This window comes from Mastigoproctus giganteus, chromosome 10, assembly GCF_048544385.1.
Source record: "Mastigoproctus giganteus isolate SK-2022 chromosome 10, ASM4854438v1, whole genome shotgun sequence".
NCBI classification, from domain to species: domain Eukaryota; kingdom Metazoa; phylum Arthropoda; class Arachnida; order Uropygi; family Thelyphonidae; genus Mastigoproctus; species Mastigoproctus giganteus.
In genome coordinates this window covers 133,947,962-133,955,625 of record NC_143584.1, presented here as the reverse complement: position 1 = coordinate 133,955,625, position 7,664 = coordinate 133,947,962, and positions in this window count along the sequence as shown.

The window sequence follows — 7,664 nt, the reverse complement described above, 5'->3', positions numbered from 1 at the left end:
ATCTTTACTGACGACTCTTCAAATGGACAGGCGTTATTAGGAGAACATGAGACACATCACGCAAGGGATTAATCCGTCCACCCTTCGTTCCTTCTTATGTGGTGCCCAAAAATTTACTAAGCACGCTTAATACAATAATACCCCGGTGACAGGCTTTTATGGCCATGGAAACAAAAAATTGCTACTTTCAGGAAATGCCCTCCCTCTTGGTGTAACACAAACATAAGAAAATGAAGCAATAACAAGAAGAATTTTTGGTTCCGGTGATATTCCAACGTCGCTTAATGCTTATCGTTTAATTCAGGCAAGATTACGGGATGCTTGCGTTTTGGTACACCTGAAACTTTAAGTTTACAAGTGATAACTGAACACATGTCACATTAGGTTGGTTGGGTTTCAATTAGCGTCAAGACAACTAAGGCCATTAGGCAGCCATAGCTTTTTCCGACATTGAAGGAAAAAAGCAGATTCTGGTGTCGTTCGACAATTATTGTGGAAGGAAAATGGTCATGGCCACTGTTTTAACCGAAGGACTCACTAAGTTAGAGCATAAACAATTTATTATTTCACTATTGATCGTAGAGGTGAAAATAAGCGTTATCTATCCAAGGGTATTTCCTAAAACATTCCAGCTTTGAGAAGTATCCAAAATTAAGAAGATTTACCCCATTCACTTCTATGTTTCTTATGTAGTGCCAATTTTTTGATTTTCTCACTAATTATTTTAACTATTCAGTTAATTCCAATGGTATTCTAAACAATTAATTTGATGTTATTTATTTATATAGCGCAATAACATCTAAGGCTGTAATTACGTTGTGTGTATTATGTTTATAAAAATCATGGAATGATTTTCATGTTGTGTTTGCTGAAAAACCCGGAATGACTCGTTCAGGAAAACCATACTCCCTGTGCTTCAGATTAACTACAGTCTCGATTGATGAGAACTTTAAGAATTCCTCCATCTCTAACAGATTCGAATCCAGACCTCTCCAGACGAGGGAAGACTACTGATCACTGTACCATCAGGGATGAATCCAGGGGGGGGGGCGATCAGTCTATCATGCAATTCATTTAAATTATTTCCTTACCATTTACCATTTCCTCAGTTTTAAATAAGAATTTATCAATGAAGCTTTGTGTTGGGCAACTTCGTGTTTTCTACACTGTGAAAATGTTATGGTTCCAGCATCATAATACTCTGAGCCAAGAAATTAGGCCTTTGTTAACAGTTAGTTTCATACGACATTGCGGAGTTTGTCTGGGTGATACAGAATCCTGTTCGAGCCCGTGACCACCAAATTCGGAGGATGCGGAAAGATCAAAGAATGACCACCGCATATCCCCGGAGTAATATGGCCTTAGTTGTTAATGCTCCTAAAAAACAAATAACAACAACAACAGAATCCTGTGGAGCTTCTCTGGGAGAAAACAACTGAGTACCAGCGCATCCCACTTCTCTCTGACAACTGCTTTCAAAAGATGAAGCCAAATAACATCTGCTGCTTGACTGAAAGTAATTCTGGACCACGGCTGGCATAAGGAGGACGCGGAATGAAAGTTATTTACTGAATAAATAATATTATTGTTAGTTTATTTTTTCGAAAAGCTGATGTCCGAATACTTCTGAGCACGAACTGTATTTACATATGAAAAGGGCTATCAATTGTCTTTGGCATAGTAGTTAGGATTAGGCGCAGTGGCGGATTTAACACTTGAGAGGCCCCAGGCGCAATTCAATTTTGAGCCCCCCTCGTCTAAATATTTTCGGTACCACTACAGTGTGCATTCTATGCGCACGTTTTTACTATAGCACGCGCTCTAGATTTGGTGTTGCGGTTTTAATCATTTTGGTTGCGCAATTCTTTCATACATATTTTAACTAATGTTTAAATGAAAAAAGGACACAACTACCATCCCTCCCAAATCTAACATTAATACATAAAATCTAGAATTAATGATAATACGTATTCTACTTCAGATTCACTTAGTTCGCATAGATATTTCATATATGTGGGGATATTCGCATAAGAGTTTACTAACTTCTCATATTAAATTATAGTTTTATTCAGTAACGGTAATAAAGATGAGTGTAAAAATTTAAAATGAAACAATTTTTTTTTTTTTTTCTTTTTGGGACCTGAGTTTGAGGACCCCTCGATTTAAGAGGCCCCAGGCGTGCGCTTCGTGCGCCTGTGCGGAAATCCGCCACTGGTTAGGCGCCACCTGCGGTTTCCCACATGTGCGTCGTATGTACTCTGTGATGGAATGCAGAACTACTGCATAAGCCAGAAAAAAGTGTAGTGTCTGGTCTATGCAGTATTGTGTTATGTTCGGTTGTTGTGTCTCTGGCTACTTGGCCGCAGGGCCCCTAATGGGACCCTTCGTTGCCCGCAACCACCACTGAGAGGTGAGCCAGGCTGCCCAGCATACTCTGAGTGATCTCCGCCAGGGTCGCCTGAACTTTCTGGACGGTGACCAAATAAAAAAAAAAAAAGGGGAGGTCTGCAAAGTTAGGTAGGTGCAATGGGAAGTGTGAGAGTTTGATTTCTATCAGTTCAGTGCCGTCATTCCTACCAGGAAGATGACCAGTTGGGTGTTCATTCAGTTCTGATCGTGGCCGGTGATGAGGGAAGGGCAGGTACGAGGAAAGGCATAGCGGTTTCAGGAACGTCTGGTCTGGATGTCTATGTTGTGGGATCACACGTGGAGAGATGATACCAACACCTTTTGAAGACTACTGAGGCATATCTGTTAAAAGCTAAAAACGCTTCTTTTGATTTTAATTTGTCTTTGGCATGTTAATAAGTAGAAGTGTTGCGCATGAGTCTGTGAACACGTGCTAACACAATACACTGATATAGTGTGTCCTAAGATACTGATACGGCGTAAAGCTAACAAACACAGAACTGTTCATGATTTACTTTGAAACTATTAACTAGAAAATAGTGTGATTGCTTTTAAGAAACGTGAACTCTATGGTTTTTTTCCTTTTAAGTTGATTATTGCTTTGGCCTCTCTTCGACCTCCTTTAATCATCTTTCCAGATGAGAGCGTGCCGTATAGACCTAGTGCATTTATTTCTTTGGCAATTAATTTTGCTCCTGTTATTTGATTAGTTTCCTATATTTTGTGCTTCCATGGTGGAGGTCTAAATTTGTATGAAATACTGCTGTGGAAGTGTAAAGTGTATTTAGGGGTCAAACGGCTCTAGGGGTTTGCCCTCTACTCCGCCGGAAATGTGGGATATTTTGAAACACTACCTTATCGACTAGTATTTTACTGCCATAATATTCTTGATGTACTCAAGTAAATCTTGGAGAACGCGATCAAACCAGCTCTCACAGAAAATATTTTGGATACTGTTTGAAACCATTAATTGCCTTTCGTAATTGACAGTAAACGCACAAATTGCAATGCATTAATTTTTTATTTGATTTTTGAAAAGTTAAATGAAGACAAGGTGCAAAAATTGTCCTCTTTTTACCACCTCAATTCTGGTGGTCGTAGCGTTGGCCATCGATATTGACAACGAATTCAATAACGTTACTATACCGGATCCCTAAAGATCTCAATCATTCCAGTGTGACCTTCAAGACAACAAGCAGCATCCTGTTTACTCGTATACAAGATAACCCTCAAGGAAACGAACACTTATTCATCACAGAAGAAAACTACTACTATGAGTTTACAAAGTTTGCACAAGCCCTCTTCACAAGACGGAGCACCCTATTGCCAACACAAAATAGGAACAACCCAAACATCTGATCCTAACCTAACTGGCCAACCGATCTTAACCTGGATAGGATCAACTGACGTATGGACCATCTCATTCCTCAGTGGCAAATTGCACACGGCTCTCTTGCTGCCTTATTTATTGTCCTTCCCGGGTTCCCCTTTCAACTGATGGCGCTTATTGCTCCATTGATAACCTGGAGGATACCTTCGCCTACATCCTCCATATTTCTAGCTATACCCTCCTTTCTTGCGTACACTCTGTACTTCCCCAACTCTACCTTTTTTTTTTTTTTTTTTTTTTTTTTGTCTCCGTCCAGGAAGCTCTGGCGACCCTGGCGGAGACAAGCCAGAGAATAATGGGCAGACTGGCTACCTCCTAGTGGTGTGTGCGGGCAACGTGGAGTCCCACTAGGGGCCCTGCGGCCAAATGCCAAGACACACAACAGAACCTAACGCAATATGTCATATACAACACACAACACTTTTCTGGCATTTACAGTAGTACTGTATTCCTTCACAGCGAACATATGGCGCAGATGTGGGAAACCACAGGTGGCGCCTGACCCTAATACTGTGCACACTATGCACACTATATGCAGGCCATCTCTTTGTGTGATTTATTAATAAAGCTCACAAATTCAAGGCAAGGCTCTGCGATTGGCATTGGCTTTATTGTCACTCGACTTAAACTAGTCTAATTCACCACTGTAATTTGTAATTTATAAAGCCAATTTCAAGTAATGTAATCTCTTTTATCGATCTTAATGTTTTGCTTGTAATTTTATGTAACATAACGTAATTATCATGAATAAATTGTCCAATACATTGTGACTCACTATAGTCACTCGTAAAACTTTAAGACCATTCCAGGATGAATGTACAAATCTACTTTAATAAATGAATTTAAAAAAAGCACAGCTTGATATTGTAATCAGTATTTATGCAGGGCTCGGAATGGATTGGAGTGTTCCGGTTCGTCTTAAGCATCGGTAATGTTTCGTATACTTAATTCTTAAAAATGAGAATTTAAAATTTTCCATTTCAAGCACCCAAACTTGCATGTTCGAATCCACTTTGATGCCACAAATATGGTAAAATATGTGTTATTTTATCTGTGCGCGGACCTCCTATCAGCCGTGGATAGCGGGACTAATGTCTTCCAATGTGTGGAAAAAGCTTGGCTTTGATTGAACAAATATTCTCTTTATATTCCGGGACGACCACATAAGGTCAGAGGAATTCACAGAATAGAGAGATTACTAGCCATGAGCTTGAAGCGCTGGCAGCTGAAACGCGCGTATTACTGAACCCTGAAACTTGATCACTTGGCTACGATGGTAAAAGTTACGAAAGACTAATTCGGCTACACTGAAAAAAAAAAAAAAAACCATAAAAGATTTATCCTGATGGCAGTATGTCTTGGGCGAAGGTTTTATGTTTATTTTTTTACTCCCGGAAATTCTAAGTTTTCATTTCGCGAAACAGGCAAACCAATTACAGAATTCGCGCAGTTTACAGAAACGATATACTAATGGTTGGTTATTGGAAGTTTAACGGCGCATCAGCATCTAAGACTATCGTGCGCCAAATATACTAATGTCTCATGGACTTAGTATCAGACAAATCGACCATAGGATACACTAAATTTATAGAAAGATGCCTCAAACCCTTCGTTTGCTTTCGCGAAAACGAAGGTAAAAAAACAACAAAAAACTCGTTAATTATGGAAGGAAAATGTTTGAACCACAGCCAAGGCAACGGGCTTATTATTTGTTATTAACAAGAATATATACTTTGCCCACTCAGATGGTCAGAACCCAGTCTTGGTACCCTTGTATGTGCCGAATTTCTGTGGGCACTGTTCTTCTGAAATGGTATCTATAAATTCCCTCTTTCTTCCCAACCAGTCGGAACACGTACATTATGCTGATGCAAGTTAACCCTGGCGACAGCCCTTCTCGGCTTAGGTTATGTTTTCCTAAAATCTTACGGATTTTAGGGGTAAACGTTTCACTAGGATAGGTACCAATACCAAACCTGCTTTCGTACACAGAAAGCAGGTTTGGCGTTCTATTTGACTAAAAGATGTCCTTTGTCAACCAGATCGACAAAATCAGTGCCAAATTTTCGCGCCTTAGGTGGACTGGACTCAAAACAGCAGCTGCTACACGTTCGACATTCCCCTTCATTGTTAAAAGATTCATCATCTCCACGCTCTACCCCGCCATTCTTCTATGGTGCAGAAATATGAGCCTTAAGCGAGTGTACACCGCTAAATACTGGCTACCGAAATGGGCCAATACCAAGCTTCGTCTGCCTCCCGCCACCACAACCACTGGAAATCCCTGATCATGGAAAAGAGGTTAGTCTTCACTGCCAAACTCCTTACTGGCCAGATATCATCTCCAAAAATTTGGAGCGCCTGCTCTTGGAGGATCCCACATAACATGACATGGATATTATCTTTTGTAGGACGGCACCTAAACATCAGTTCATCTCTGCCTTGGTACACTGTGATGGATACAGAACTCTGTAAAAAGCAAGAAATGTGTGTATGTTGTTTCTGGCCTCTTTGTCACCAGGAAGGCGATCACTTGGAAAGCTGCCCAATGTCCGTCTATACCACGGGGAGGTGGGCCACAACTTCGCATGTATCGTGGCGCACCTCGAATAGCTGTGGGTCTACTGTTCCCTGTGTGTGTTGTATTGCACAAATCCCGGTATAGCACTTCCTCCGGTGGGTTCTGGAGGATCCCACAGCCAAGCCTAAGATCGTCACCTGCATTTGTGGCTCACCACAATAGGCTTGCACTCACTGACAGGTTTCTCCCCAAGCAGATGCTCGCCGCCCTGAACTGTGTAGATGCTGACTTTGATAGCCTGACAAAGACAGATTCAACTTCATCAAGGCCTTCGTCGCTCATGATCCCTGACCTTCTAGAAGAGGATTACGATACTCCCGTTTCCTATACCTAGGCTCCGTGAACATGAACTTATATGTATCAGTTTATGTTCTTTTCTCTACTCCTTAATCCATTCGTTATTTTGTTTTTGTATGCTGAACCTTTTGTAGTCTGTTTATTCGAGCTCCTATATGTGAGCCCCCGGCGCTGTTCGCCGTGATGAGATATTATGTTGTACATAATTGTGTATTTCACAATAAAGATTTATTTATTATAATAATATTGATTATTAATAATTTTTTGGAGGCCCGAAGTCGTTGATTTTTGCTTAAATTTGTCACTGCATTAACTTCAATATCAGTTTTGGGTTATTTTAAGCTCTTATAAAATCGTTTTAAAATTTGATCATTCAACTAATATTCATGCCCTTTTTATGTTTCAGGAATCGCAACCCATTGTACTTCATGGTCAGGACCGAAATCACCTTACGATTGGTTCCCCTAGTAAATAGCAACATCTTCATAGACCTGCGCCATCTCAACGTTTTGTTCAACGCCTTCCCAGATCGAGTTATTTAGCAAACAGCCAGGTTATGCGGTAAGTGCATCTTAGTTATTTTATTATCTAGATTACATTATATGTACCCATATGCGCTGATCAGCAGTCAAGAGCCTTGAATTTTAACTGCATTGTTGCTCCTTTTATTTTATAAGATATTGTAGCCAATAATTTAAACTGTGTTACATCATGTGACTTGTATTCAAGTTTAATTTCACTTTGGATTTTAAATCGAAAAAAATCCCTTTGAAGAAAGAAAACGGTCGTTCAACGACGGCTACCAGGATTGGAACTGTGGTCTTCAGTAAAGCAGATGGGCAAACGGCATGAAAAGAAGTTCATAGTTTCTTTCCAGTGTCGAAGGTAAGTTTAAAAATTTGATTTGTTAAGGATAGACCATTATTTTGATCACCATTTTGCTAACTCAGCACATAATGAGATTCAAATTATTAAAGAAGTTCCCAT